We start from the raw sequence: 14,783 nt of genomic DNA on the forward strand, positions 1-14,783 counted from the left end.
CAAGGCTGCGGGGCTAGACGGATTACCAGGACGTGTGCTCCGGGCATGTCTTACACCTTTGCACCCCAGTATCTCTACTTGCACATTCATCTTCTGCACATTCTACCATTCCAGTGTTTAATTGCTATATTGTAATTACTTCACCACCACAGCCTATGTATTTCCTTACCTCTCTTATCCTTCCTCATTTACACATGCTGTATATAGATTTTTTTACTGTATTATTGATTGTATGTTTGTTTATTCCATGTGTAACTCTGTGTTGTTGTATGTGTCGAACTGCTTTGCTTTATCTTGGCCATGTCGCAGTTGCAAATGATAACTTGTAATCAACTAGCCTACCTGGTTAAATAAAGGTTAAATAAAAATAAAATAAAATGTGCTGACCAACTGGCAGGGGTCTTCACTGACATTTTCAACATGTCCCTGATTGTGTCTGTAATACCAACATGTTTCAAGCAGACCACCATAGTCCCTGTGCCCAAGAACACAAATGCAACATGCCTAAATTACTACAGACCCATAGCACTCACGTCTGTACCCATGAATTGCTTTGAAATGTTGGTCATGGCCAGGCACGACTCCAACACCATCAATAAGTTTGCAGACAACACAACAGTGGTAGGCCTGATCACCGACAACGACGAGACAGCCTATAGGGAGGAAGTCAGAGACCTGGCCGGATGGTGCCAGAATAACAACCAATCCCTCAACGTAACCTAGACTAAAGAGATGATTGGACTACAGGAAAATGAGGACCGAGCATGCCCCCATTCTCATCGACGGGGCTGTAGTGGAGCAGGTTGAGAGCTTCAAGTTCCTTGGCGTCCACATCAACAACAAACTAGAATGGACCAAACACACCAAGACAGTCGTGAAGAGGGCACGACAAAGCCTATTCCCCCTCAGGAAGCTAAAAAGATTTGACATGGGTCCTGAGAACCTCAAAAGGTTCTACAGCTGCAACATCACTGCCTGGTATGGCATTTGCTCGGCCTCTGACCACAAGGCACTACAGAGGGTGGTGCGTACGGCCCAGTACATCACTGGGGCTAAGCTTCCTGCCATCCAGGACCTCTACACCAGGCGGTGTCAGAGGAAGGCCCTAACAATTGTCAAAGACCCCAGCCACCCCAGTCATAGACTGTTCTCTCTACTACCGCATGGCAAGCGGTACTGGAGTGCCAAGTCTAGGACAAAAAGGCTTCTCAACAGTTTTTACCCCCAAGCCATAAGACTCCTGAACAGGTAATCAAATGGCTACCCGGACTATTTGCATTGTGTGCCCCCCCCCCAACCCCTATTTTTACGCTGCTGCTACTCTCTGTTTATCATATATGCATAGTCACTTTAACTATACATTCATGCACATAGTAGCTCAATTGGGCCAACCAACCAGTGCTCCCGCACAGTGGCTAACCGGGCTATCTGTGTTGTGTCCCGCCACCCACCAACTCCTCTTTTACGCTACTGCTACTCTCTGTTCATCATATATGTACATACTTTCTCAATCAGCCTGACTAACCGGTGTCTGTATGTAGCCTCGCTACCTTTATAGCCTCGCTACTGTATATAGCCTGTATTTTTACTGTTGTTTTATTTCTTTACTTACCTATTGTTCACCTAATACCTTTTTTGCACTATTGGTTAGAGTCTTTAAGTAAGCATTTCACTGTAAGGTCTACTACACCTGTTGTATTTGGCGCAAGTGACAAATAAACTTTGATTTGATTATTCACTTTGCAGTTTATCCACAATAATAGTTTATCCTCCTCTGCTGGAGAGCTGGAGGCCCTTTACAGTGGGATCTTGCTAGCGTGACCATGAAAGAACATATTTTTAAGAACATCTGATGCTACAGGATTGCCTTTTTAATTTTCCACGTTTGGGTTTCGTAAAATTACATTTGAAGTGTCTCACTCTCTGGGAATTTCTGCCTGTGTGAGTCAAGTCGACTTCAAATTCCAAGTAGAGTCTGACAGACAATTCGTAATGGAATGGATATAACAGCCTTCCCATATAGTGGTAAAGTGAATGAAGTGCAGATCAAATTTTGACTAAAAGAGGTCATTATAACTAATATGGCATCACCATGTTGTTTAGACAGCTGTAGCCACAAACCCAAGCATGGCGCCAAGTGACAGAACTACCGATCAGTGACACCTGCCGGCAAGGCCATTCCTAAGGAACTGTCCATCCGCTGCAGTTCAGCGTTCCACCTGCTGATGATAGCCAGTCAACAAAGGTGGAAACCGTGACAAACCCTGATGCAGAATGTTATTGGCATGGTTACAGTAAAACATGTCATCTGCAAACATCATGAACAATATTTTCTTTCCCGAGTGGCCTCTTACTACTCTACACAGGCCTTCTGTAAATTGAGTTAAGTGCAGCAAAAATCTACACCTGTTTTACTGGAATGTCTTACAGACCGTCCCGATATTCCCATGTGTTGACAAACCACTTCACGAAATACAGTAGACAGTATGCTTTCCCCATCTGCTGCTGACGCAGTGCACACAGGGTGATTTCATTATCAAGGGAGGCCAACTGGCAGGTCTGGAGAGCAGGCCGTCTGGACTCCCAAACCACTCCACGTCAGCCAGCCAGGCGACTTCTCATGCCCTTATCACTGCTGGCCAATTTGGCCCACCTTAAGCCCAGCTCCGCTTGAAGGCGCTAATAAAAATGCCCCCATTGTCAGTGCACAACCCAACCGGCAATACAGGCAAAGTCAGCAACTAGGTGCTACTGGCATAACCACCCAAATCTGTTTCCCAGACATACCTCACACCTTCCCTCTTATGGAGAACAGGAAAGGCCTGGACAGGCTGGAGGCAGGAGAGGAGAGGCAGCAGAGGCAGAGGCAGTGGTCTGGGGATGTTGTGCCCTTCTCCAAGCCAAGAGAGGAAAGAGGGTAAAACCTGCAGGACGTTGTAATCTTTGCAGAGGTGGCTACCCTGACTCGTTAATTTGGGCTTGGCACCGCTTTACACTCTCTCAGTGACCTCATATTGCTCCTACACCTCTGGCCACAGCACAACCAAAACCTGATATCTAAGACAGACCCAGGTCCCCTGATGATCCAGGGGTAAATTGCTCCACTTCTGGCTTTCAACAGAGCCTGAGCGGAGAATGTTGCTCACTAGAACCTGACCAACAGAATACATCACATAAACTTATTCTGAGAACCAGCTCTCTACTAACTAAATGCAGACACATGTGAACCTCCCACATGAAAAAAATACTAAAGTATACTATGGTATAAATACTATAGTATTCACTGTATTGTTTTTGGAGACTTTAATGTAGTTTTCACTGTAGTTTTTTCCCCAGACTAAAGTCAGCAAAAACACTACAGCGAATACAATAGTATTTACTGTAGAATACAGTTAACTATACTATAAATACTCTAGTAAAAGAAAACTAGAGTATACACTATAGTAATTAAATGTAGTGTTTTTGTGGATTGTAGTATACTATAGTATTTACCTTAGTGTTTTTGTGGACTGTAGTATACTGTAGTATTTACTATAGTGTTTTTGCGGACATTCCTGTGTTATTTACTACATAGTTTTTTAGTGGATAATACTCTAGTATTTACTATATTATTCCACAGTGTACTACAACATTCTATAGTAAGTACTACACATGTTTGAGGGATAATACAGTGTGTATTTAGTATAGTATTCTACAGTATACTACAGTTTACTATAGAATTCTATAGTAAGTACTGTAGTATTCTATAGTAAACAGTAGTATTTTTTCATGTGGGCTGCCACTCTCCGAGTGGGCTATATGAATAATATTTTCCAAATGTCCACACACACACTGTTTTCTATACTTCTCATAGTTTCGCCCTGTTTCTGTCTTCAAATCCCCTTTTTTTCTAAATGGATGGGTTTGCCAGCGCGTCCACAAGATTTCATTTGAGCGGGCTTGTGTTGTGGAATAGGAAATGGCTCATCTTCAGATTAACAGCACCTGCTGAGATGTGTTAGTCAGCTCCATTAGAGACAAGAGCGATCAAGCCGCACATCGCCAGGTTGTGTGTGACTCAGTAATGGTGTCTTCCTCTTCTAATGTAAAATGTGCAGTTTTGCTCTCTTATTTGTCCCAAATCTGTGACTCGGGCTACAAATATGTCCACTCAATGAATATCAAAGCAAACATATGTATAGCAACTGTGCACTTTTGACACACGCCTTGCATTGATTACATACTAAAGATGTATCGTGACTAAGAAACAATGCAAGTGAAAAGGAGTAACACTGCTTTAGGAAAACATCTGCCAAAACATTTACTTGGGTTACTTCAAGCTACTACAGGCATCAGAGGGGTTTTGCCAGAGTAATTCCATAACACAGAAATACGATGTGACATAACCACGTAAAAGGCACTCGCTATTAGAACATACTGGACCCTAAACGTCAACTGTAATCGAATAGAATACGGAGTTTTCGGAAAACGATATTACCCAGATGACACTTTGGCTGAATATGAAGGGTGACCTCAGTGCTCAAACTAATTATGGCACTTTATACAACTGCCTGAGGATTAGAAAACCATTGGGCTCTCATCCAAGGCAGAGAAGCATTTGACAAGATAAACCTATCCCATTCATAGCAAACAATATGCCTGAACAGTCATAGACACAAACAAGCATCACCTTTCAACACCCTCAGTCAGAAGTACGGTTCAAACCATAACACAACCTTAATCAGAAGATTTGGCAGTGACCTCCAGGCTTAACAACGTCCTAAAGCAAACAGCCGAGGGAGGAAAAAACTCAATGTTGTGAACAGAATAATGCTGTTGAGTATCATTTCCAGAGTAATTGCGACAAAAATAGACTGATGTCGAAGCCAAAAGTCTGATGCCATTCTCTGGTTTGATTACTGGTCTTCTGAGAGTAGCTGAATGTGCTGTGAGAGGGCCTAGTCTGACCAGTTGTCACGCTATGTGCATCGGCAGTCATTATTAGTCCAGTCCAATGAGTCATAGAAAAAATGTCATTTTTTTGTAGTGTTACACAAACCAAAAGAAAATAAATTATTCATTATAATCAGGTTTATATATTCATAGCAAATGGCAAGCGTTACTGTGACTTTCCTATCTGGTTGATCTTCATGGGTTTTGAGCCACAGAGCAGCTCTTTTCAATGGTGAAGAAAGAAAGACATGCTTGGTTGTTTAGCTCTGGTTCTACACAGCATTAAGCCTTAAGTATTAAACATTTAATCTATGGACCCGCTCATCTGGTTTGATTCAACCAAATAACAAACACAAATCATAATGCAAACCAGAATAAAAAAACGTCTTTATGTCGTATGTTGTACATACACATCACAGAGAATATCATTGCACTTACATGACAGCATGTATTACATTGTCTATGTAACTGTTGTTGTAGTGTAACTAATGGTGGTGGGGAGAGTATTTTGCCTTTCTACTCCCTTTACTTACTCCTGTCAGAATAAGGCTGATTTTCATTAGATGAGAAAAATGTATTGTGTTCGTACTTTATAAATGAGGAGCTTAGAGGCAATACTCATTTTTATATGAGAAACGTTTTATCAGAATAAACCGCAGAATCAACACTTGAGTCCAAGTTTGACGGTGAGACAAATTCCATGTTCAAATGAAGAAGGATATCAGTGTGCCATGACACCGGCCAAAAACATTTCAATACGCCTCGGGGTTGGCATGCCCACATGTCTGACTTCCATCATAGATCAAAATAAATGGCATCGGAGGTTTAAATCCTCTTCTGAACAACAATCATTTAAACAAATCTCAGATGTCAGTGATCTAGAACATCAGTATTGATTACACTTTAAAGGCCCACTGTCTGCTTGGAATAGAAACAATAATTTTTGACTGTCACGCCATTATTTAGTGTGTTAAAAATCCAGAATGTATGCATCTTGGGCAAAAGTCCAGAATGACATATTCAGTGTTTACTGAGCTCCTAAAGCCCCTATCCTCTTTTTATATTTAACCTTTATTTAACTAGGCAAGTCAGTTGAGAAAAAATGATTACTTACAATGACAGCCTACGAACAGTGGGTTAACTGCTAAGGGGCAGAGCGACAGAATTTTACCTTGTTAGCTCGGGGATTCGCTCCGGCAACCTTCCGGTTACTGGCCTAAAGCTCTAACCACTAGGCTACCTGCCACCCCAGTATTACATATTCAATGTTTACTGAGCTCCTATTCTCTTAAAGCTCCTATCCTCTTAAAGCCCCAAACCTCTTAAAGCCCCTATCCTTTTAAAGCCCCTATCCTCTTAAAGCCCCTATCCTCTTAAAGTCCCTATCCTCTTAAAGCCCCAAACCTCTTAAAGCCCCTATCCTCTTAAAGCCCCTATCCTCTTAAAGCCCCAAACCTCTTAAAGCCCCAAACCTCTTAAAGCCCCTATCCTCTTAAAGCACCAAACCTCTTAAAGCCCCTATCCTCTTAAAGCCCCAAACCTCTTAAAGCCCCAAACCTCTTAAAGCCCCTATCCTCTTAAAGCCCCTATCCTCTTAAAGCCCCAAACCTCTTAAAGCCCCTATCCTCTTAAAGCCCCAAACCTCTTAAAGCCCCTATCCTCTTAAAGCCCCTATTCTCTTAAAGCTCCTATCCTCTTAAAGCCCCAAACCTCTTAAAGCCCCTATCCTCTTAAAGCCCCTATCCTCTTAAAGCCCCTATCCTCTTAAAGCCCCTATCCTCTTAAAGCCCCTATCCTCTTAAAGCCCCTATCCTCTTAAAGCCCCTATCCGCTTAAAGCCCCTATCCTCTTAAAGCCCCTATCCTCTTAAAGCCCCTATCCTCTTAAAGCCCCTATCCTCTTAAAGCCCCTATCCTCTTAAAGCCCCTATCCTCTTAAAGCCCCTATCCTCTTAAAGCCCCTATCCTCTTAAAGCCCCTATCCTCTTAAAGCCCCTATCCTCTTAAAGTCCCTATTCTCTTTAAGCCTCCGTTTTATGGGATCCTGAGCAATTGTGTTATTTTGTGTGTTTGCACTGTTTTTAACTTTTCTTGTACATAATGTTTTTTAAAAAGTTTCCTATGACTGAAAATACCTTCTGGACATCAGAACAGCATTTACTCACCTCGAACTGGACAAGCTATTTTTCTTTAATGAGTCAAACACAAAGGATATACTGCTCCTCCTAGACCAGGCCCAAATCCCTGTCATTCGTATGAAGAAGAGGAGACGGGGGTTACAGGGGTTGGCGAGCCGGATGCCTAGTGAGACTGAGTAGGTGAGTGGATAATCCACTTCTACCCTCCGTTCTATTGGCAAATGTTTAATCACTGGAGAATAAATTGGATGAGCTCCATTTGAGACTATCCTATCAACAGGAATTAAAAACTGTAATAGCCTATGTTTCACTGAGTCGTGGCTAAACAAGGACATAGATAATACACAGTTAGCTGGGTTTTCCGTGCATCTACTAGACAGAACAGCAGCCTCTGGTAAGATCGGGGGTCTTTGTCTCTTTATTAACAACAGCTGGTGCGCAATCGCTAATATTAAGGAAGTCTCAAGGTTCTGCTCGCCTGATTTTGAGTAATGTACCTCATGATAAGCTGTAGACCATAGTATTTACCAAGAGAGTTTTCATCTACAGTCGTGGCCAAAAGTTTTGAGAATGACACAAATATTAATTTCCACAAAGTTTGCTGCTTCAGTGTCTTAAGATATTTTTGTCAGATGTTACTCTGGAATACTGAAGTATATTTGCAAACATTTCATAAGTGTCAAAGGCTTTTATTGACAATTACATGAAGTTGATGCAAAGAGTCAATATTTGCAGTGTTAACCATTCTTTTTCAAGACCTCTGCAATCCACCCTGGCATGCTGTCAATTAACTTCTGGGCCACATCCTGACTGATGGCAGCCCATTCTTGCATAATCAATGCTTGGAGTTTTATCAGAATTTGTGGGTTTTTGTTTGTCCACCCGCCTCTTGTGGATTGACCACAAGTTCTCAATGGGATTAAGGTCAAATCAAATCAAATCAAATGTATTTGTCACATACACATGGTTAGCAGATGTTAATGCGAGTGTAGCGAAATGCTTGTGCTTCTAGTTCCGACAATGCAGTAATAACCAACAAGTAATCTAACTAACAATTCCTAAACTACTGTCTTATACACAGTGTAAGGGGATAAAGAATATGTACATAAGGATATATGAATGAGTGATGGTACAGAGCAGCATAGGCAAGATACAGTAGATGGTATCAAGTACAGTATATACATATAAGATGAGTATGTAAACAAAGTGGCATAGTTAAAGTGGCTAGTGATACATGTATTACATAAGGATGCAGTCGATGATATAGAGTACAGTATATACGTATGCATATGAGATTAATAATGTAGGGTAAGTAACATGATATAAGGTAGCATTGTTTAAAGTGGCTAGTGATATATTTACATCATTCCCATCAATTCCCATTATTAAAGTGGCTGGAGTTGAGTCAGTGTCAGTGTGTTGGCAGCGGCCACTCAATGTTAGTGGTGGCTGTTTAACAGTCTGATGGCCTTGAGATAGAAGCTGTTTTTCAGTCTCTCGGTCCCAGCTTTGATGCACCTGTAATGACCTCGCCTTCTGGATGATAGCGGGGTGAACAGGCAGTGGCTCGGGTGGTTGATGTCCTTGATGATCTGGGGAGTTTCCTGGCCATGGACCCAAAATATCAATGTTTTGTTCCCCGAGCCACTTAGATATCACTTTTGCCTTATGGCAAGGTGCTCAATCATGCTGGAAAACGCATTGTTCGTCACCAAACTGTTCCTGGATAGTTGGGAGAAATTGCTCTCGGAGAATGTGTTGGTACCATTATTTATACATAGCTGTGTTCTTAGGCAAAATTGTGAGTGAGCCCACTCCCCTGCCTGAAAACCCCACACATGAATGATCTCAGGATGCTTTACTGTTGGCATGACACAGGATTGATGGTAGCGCTCACCTTGTCTTCTCCGGACAAGCTTTTTTTCCAGATGACCCAAACAATCGGAAAGGGGATTCAACAGAGAAAATGACTTTACCCCAGTCCTCAGCAGTCCAATCCCTGTACCTTTTGCATAATATCAGTCTGTCCCCGATTGGCTTCTTTCCTGCCCTTCTTGACACCAGGTCATCCTCCAAAAGCCTTTGCCTCACTGTGCGTGCAGATGCACTCACACCTTATCCCAGTGTGCTGTTCCCACATGCTTCAAGATGGCCACCATTGTTCCTGTTCCCAAGAAAACTAAGGTAGCTGAGCTAAACGACTATCGCCCGTAGCACTCACTTCCGTCATCATGAAGTGCTTTGAGAGACTAGTCAAGGACCGTTTCTCCTACACAAATAATATTTTTGGAAAAACTGAACATTTGCTATCTAACTGAGAGTCTCCTCATTGAAAACATCCGAAGTTCTTCAAAGGTAAATGATTTTATTTGAATGCTTTTCTTGTTTTTGTGAAAATGTTGCCTGCTGAATGCAAGGCTTAATGCTATGCTAGCTATCAATACTCTTACACAAATGCTTGTTTTGCTATGGTTGAAAAGCATATTTTGAAAATCTGAGATGACAGTGTTGTTAACAAAAGGCTAAGCTTGAGAGCGAATATATTTATTTAATTTCATCGTAATCGTAATTACGATCCCGGATACGGGATTGCTCGTCGCAACAGGTTAACACCATAGTACCCTCAAAACTCGACTCCGCCCTGTGCAACTGGGTACTGGACTTCCTGTTGCACAGGCCTGACTGGCCGACCCCAGGTGGTGAGGGTAGGTAACAAAATCTCCACCCCGCTGATCCTCAACACTGGGGACCCACAAGGGTGCGTTCTGAGCCCTCTCCTGTACTCCCTGTTCACCCATGACTGGGTGGCCATGCACGCCTCCAACTCAATCATCAAGTTTGCAGACGACACTACAGTGGTAGGCTTGATTACCAACAACGACGAGACGGCCTACGGGGAGGAGGTGAGGGCCCTCGGAGTGTGGTGTCAAGAAAATAACCTCACACTCAATGTCAACAAAACAAAGAAGATGGTCGTGGACTTCAGGAAACAGCAGAGAGAGCAGCCCCCTACATCCACATCAACGGGACAGTAGTGGAGAGGGTAGTAAGTTTTAAGTTCCTCTGCGTACACATCACGGACAAACTGAATTGGTCCACCCACACAGACAGCGTGGTGAAGAAGGCGTAGCAGCGCCTCTCCAACCTCATAAGGCTGAAGAAATTCGGCTTGTCACCAAAAACACTCACAAACTTTTACAGATGCACAATCGAGAGCATCCTGTCGGGCTGTATCACCGCCTGGTAGAGCAACTGCTCCGCCCACAACCGTAAGGCTCTCCAGAGGCTAGTGAGGTCTGCACAACGCATCACCGGGGGCAAACTACCTGCCCTCCAGGACACCTACACCACCCAGTGTCACAGAAAGGCCATAAAGATCATCAATGACAACAACCACCCGAGCCACTGCCTGTTCACCCCAGAAGGCGAGGTCAGTATAGGTGCATCAAAGCAGGGATCGAGAGACTGAAAAACAGCTTCTATCTCAAGGCCATCAGACTGTTAAACAGCCACCACTAACATTGAGCGGCTGCTGCCAACATACTGACTCAACTCCAGACACTTTAATAATGGAAAAATTGATGTAAAAAAATGTATCACTGGCTACTTTAAACAATGCCACTTAATATAATGTTTACATACCCTACATTAATCATCTCATATGTATATACTGTACTCTATACCATCTACTGCATCTTGCCATCTTTATGTAATACATGTATCACTAGACACTTTAAACAATGCCACTTTTATATGTTTACATACCCTACGTTACTGATCTCATATGTATATACTGTACTCGATACCATCTACTGCATCTTGCCTATGCCGTTCTGTACCATCACTCATTCATATATATTTATGTACATATTCTTCATCCCTTTACACTTGTGTTTAAAGTAGTTGTTGTGAAATTGTTATGTTAGATTACTCGTTGGTTATTACTGCATTGTCGGAACTAGAAGCACAAGCATTTCGCTACACTCGCATTAACATCTGCTAACCATGTGTATGTAACAAATACATTTTGATTTGACCTGCCTGCTGCCATTCCTGAGCAAGCTCTGTACTGGTGGTGCCCCGATCCCGCAGCTGAATCAACTTAGTAGACGGACCTGGCGCCTGCTGGACTTTCTTGGGCGTCCTGAAGCCTTCTTCACAACAATTGAACCACTCTCCTTGAAGTACTTGATGATCTGATAAATGGTTGATTTAGGTGCAATCTTACTGGCAGCAATATCCTTGCCTGTGAAGCCCTTTTTGTGCAAAGTAATGATGACGGCACGTGCACCACCCTCCTTTTGAAGCTTCCAGTCTGTTTTCGAACTCAATCAGCATGACAGAGTGATCTCCAGCCTTGTCCTCGTCAACACACACCTGTGTTAACGAGAGAATCACTGACATGATGTCAGCTGGTCCTTTTGTGGCAGGGCTGAAATGCAGTGGAAATGTTTTTGGGGGATTCAGTTCATTTGCATGGCAAAAAGGGACTTTGCAATTAATTACAATTCATCTGATCACTCTTCATAACATTCTGGAGTATATGCAAATTGCCATCATCGAAACTGAGGCAGTAGACTTTGTGAAAATTTATAATTGTGTCATTCTCAAAACTTTTGGCCACGACTGTATATTCTTCATAGCGATGCTGGCACTAAGACCACACTCAACGAGCTGTAAAAGGCCATAAGCAAACAAGAAAATGCTCATCCAGAGGCGGCGCTCCTAGTGGCCGGGGACTTTAATGCATGAAACTGAAATATGTTTCACTTCATTTCTACCAGCATATCACATGTGTAAATACGGGTAAACCTCTAGATCACCTTTATTCCACACACAGAGACGCGTACAAAGCTCTCCCTCGCCCTCCATTTAGCAAATCTGACCATAACTGTATCCTCCTGATTCCCGCTTACAAGCAAAAACTCAGTGGTCCGATGAAGTGGATGCTAAGCTAGAGGACTGTTTTGCTAGCACAGACTGGAATATGTTCCGGGATTCATCCGATTGCATTGAGGAGCATACCACATCAGTCACCGGCTTCATTGATAAGTGCATTGGCAACGTCGTCCCCACAGTGGCAGTACGTACATATCCCAACCAGAAGCCATGGATTATAGGCAACGTCCGCATTGAGAAAAAAGGCTATAGCTGCCGCTTTCAAGAAGCGGGACAGTAATACGGACTCTTAAAATAAATCCTGATATGCCCTACGACAAACCATCAAACAGGCAAAGCGTCAATACAGGACTAAATTCAAATTCCACTACAGCAGCTCTGATGCTTGTCGGATGTGGCAGGGCTTGCATACCATTACGGATTACAAATACCAGACGGGCTAAATCAAATCAATGCTAAATCAATTCAGACCACCATAGTCCCTCTGCCCAAGAAAGCCAAGGTAACCTGCCTAAATGACTACTGCCCTGTAGGAAAGCCTACGTGAGAATGTTGTTCATTGACTACGCCATAGTGACCTCCAAGCTCATCACTAAGCTAAGGACCCTGGGAATGACCACCTCCCTCTGCAACTGGATAATGGACTTACTGACGGGCCCCCCTCTTCCACACTGACTCTCAACACGGGGGCCCCTCAGAGGGGTGCGTGCTTAATCCCCTTATGTACACCCTGTTCACCCACGACTTCATGGCCACGCAGGACTCCAACACCATCATTAAGTTTGCCGACAACACAGCGGTGATAGGCCTGATCACTGACGACGATGAGACAGCCTATAGGGAGGAGGTCAGAGACCTGCCAGTGTGGTGCCAGAACAAAAACCTATCCATCAATGTGAGCAAGACAAAGGAGCTGATCGTGGACTACAGGAAAAGGAGGGCCAAGCATGCCCCATTCTCATCGACTGGGCTGTAGTGGTGAAGGTTGAGCGTGTCAAGTTCCTTGGTGTCCACATCACTATGGACCTATCACGGTCCAAACACACTAACAAAGTCTTAAGGGGGGCACGACAACGCCTATTCCCCCTCAGGAGGCTGAAAAGACTGGGCATGGGTCCTTAGATCCACAAAAGGTTCTACAGCTGCACCATCAAAAGCATCCTGTCTTTCAGCTTGGTATGGCAACTGCTCGGCATCCGACCGCAAGGCACTACAGAGGGTAGTGCATACGGCCCAGTACATCAGTGGGGCTGAGCTCTCTACCATCCAGGACCTACATACCAGACGGTGTCAGAGGAATGCCCTAAAAATTGTCATAGACTCCAGCCACCCAAGTCATAGACTGTTCTCTCTGCTACTGCACAGCAAGCGGTGCCAGAGTGCCAAGTCAGGGACCAAAAGGCTCCTTAACAGCTTCTACCCCCAAGCCATAAGACTACTGACCAGTTAATCAAATGGCTACCCAGACTATTTACATTGACCCCTTTACTTTGGTCGGAAGTTTACATACACCTTAGCTAACTACATTTAAACTCAGTTTTCACAATTCCTGACATTTTATCAGAGTGAAAATTCCCTGTCTTAGGTCAGTTAGGATCACCACTTTATTTTAAGAATGTGAACCACACACTCACACATACTACACTGACACTCCAACACACACACTGACACACATATTGACGCCACACACATTCATTCACATTCCTTCACACTTTTCACCCACGCTGCTGCTACTCTCTGTTTATCTATGCATAGTCCCTTTACCCCTACCTACATGCACATTGACTCAATGCTGGTAACCCTTCTACAGTATATATCCTCGTTATTGTTGCTGTTATTTTTATTGTCTTACTATTTTTCCTACTTTATTTAGCCCATTTTTATTACTTAATTTTTATAACTGACTCCAGGTCACCTACAAGTCTCTGTTAGGTAAAGCCCCGCCTTATCTCAACTCACTGGTCACCATAGCAACACCCGCCCGTAGCATGGGCTCTAACATGTATATTTCACTGATCATCCCTAAAGCCAACACCTCATTTGGCCGCCTTTCGTTCCAGTTCTCTGCTGCCTGTGACTGGAACGAATTGCAAAAATCGCTGAAGTTGGAGACTTTTATCTCCCTCACCAACTTCAAACATCTGCTATCTGACCAGCTAACCGATCGCTGCAGCTGTACATAGTCTATCGGTAAATAGCCCACCCATTTTTACCTACCTCATCCCCATACTGTTTTTGTTTATTTACTTTTCTGCTCTTTTGCACACCTATATCTCTACCTGTACATGACCATCTGATCATTTATCACTCCAGTATTAATCTGCAAAATTGTAATTATTCGCCTACCTCCTCATGCCTTTTGCACACAATGTATATAGACTCTTCTTTTTTCTTTTTTCTACTGTGTTGACTTGTTAATTGTTTACTCCATGTTCACACTGCTATGCTTTATCTTGGCCAGGTCGCAGTTGCAAATGAGAACTTGTTCTCAACTAGCCTACCTGGTTAAATAAAGGTGGAAAAAAAACAAACACAAAAAACTGTGTATAGATTGTTCTATTGTGTTATTGACTGTATGTTTGTCTATCTCATGTGTAACTCTGTGTTGTTTTTGTCACACTGCTTTGTTTTATCTTGGCCAGGTCACAGTTGTAAATGAGAACTTGTTCCCCAACTGGCCTACCTGGTTAAATAAAGGTGAAATAAATCAAATAAAAAAATAAACTATGCATTGTTGATTTAGAGCTCGTAAAGTAACCATTTCATGGTAAGGATTACACCTGTGTCATGTCTGCACCTGCTCCTCCCCTCCCCT

General features: G+C 43.1%; 2 protein-coding genes across 2 annotated transcripts in view; one reads left to right on the plus strand and one right to left on the minus strand.

Moving 5' to 3' along the window:
* LOC118362478 (latent-transforming growth factor beta-binding protein 2-like) overlaps positions 1–14,783 on the minus strand; it is a 153,660-nt gene that overhangs the window by 112,919 nt on the left and 25,958 nt on the right. The gene's annotated exons all lie outside the window — the stretch shown is intronic.
* The window catches only part of rps6kl1 (ribosomal protein S6 kinase-like 1), a 168,914-nt gene continuing 168,576 nt past the window's right edge, over positions 14,446–14,783 (plus strand). The window contains exon 1 of the mRNA XM_052486205.1: positions 14,446–14,483. The gene's annotated coding sequence lies outside the window, so the exon portion shown is untranslated. The remainder of the gene's footprint in view (positions 14,484–14,783) is intronic.

Source organism: Oncorhynchus keta, chromosome 29, assembly GCF_023373465.1.
Source record: "Oncorhynchus keta strain PuntledgeMale-10-30-2019 chromosome 29, Oket_V2, whole genome shotgun sequence".
Classification (NCBI taxonomy): domain Eukaryota; kingdom Metazoa; phylum Chordata; class Actinopteri; order Salmoniformes; family Salmonidae; genus Oncorhynchus; species Oncorhynchus keta.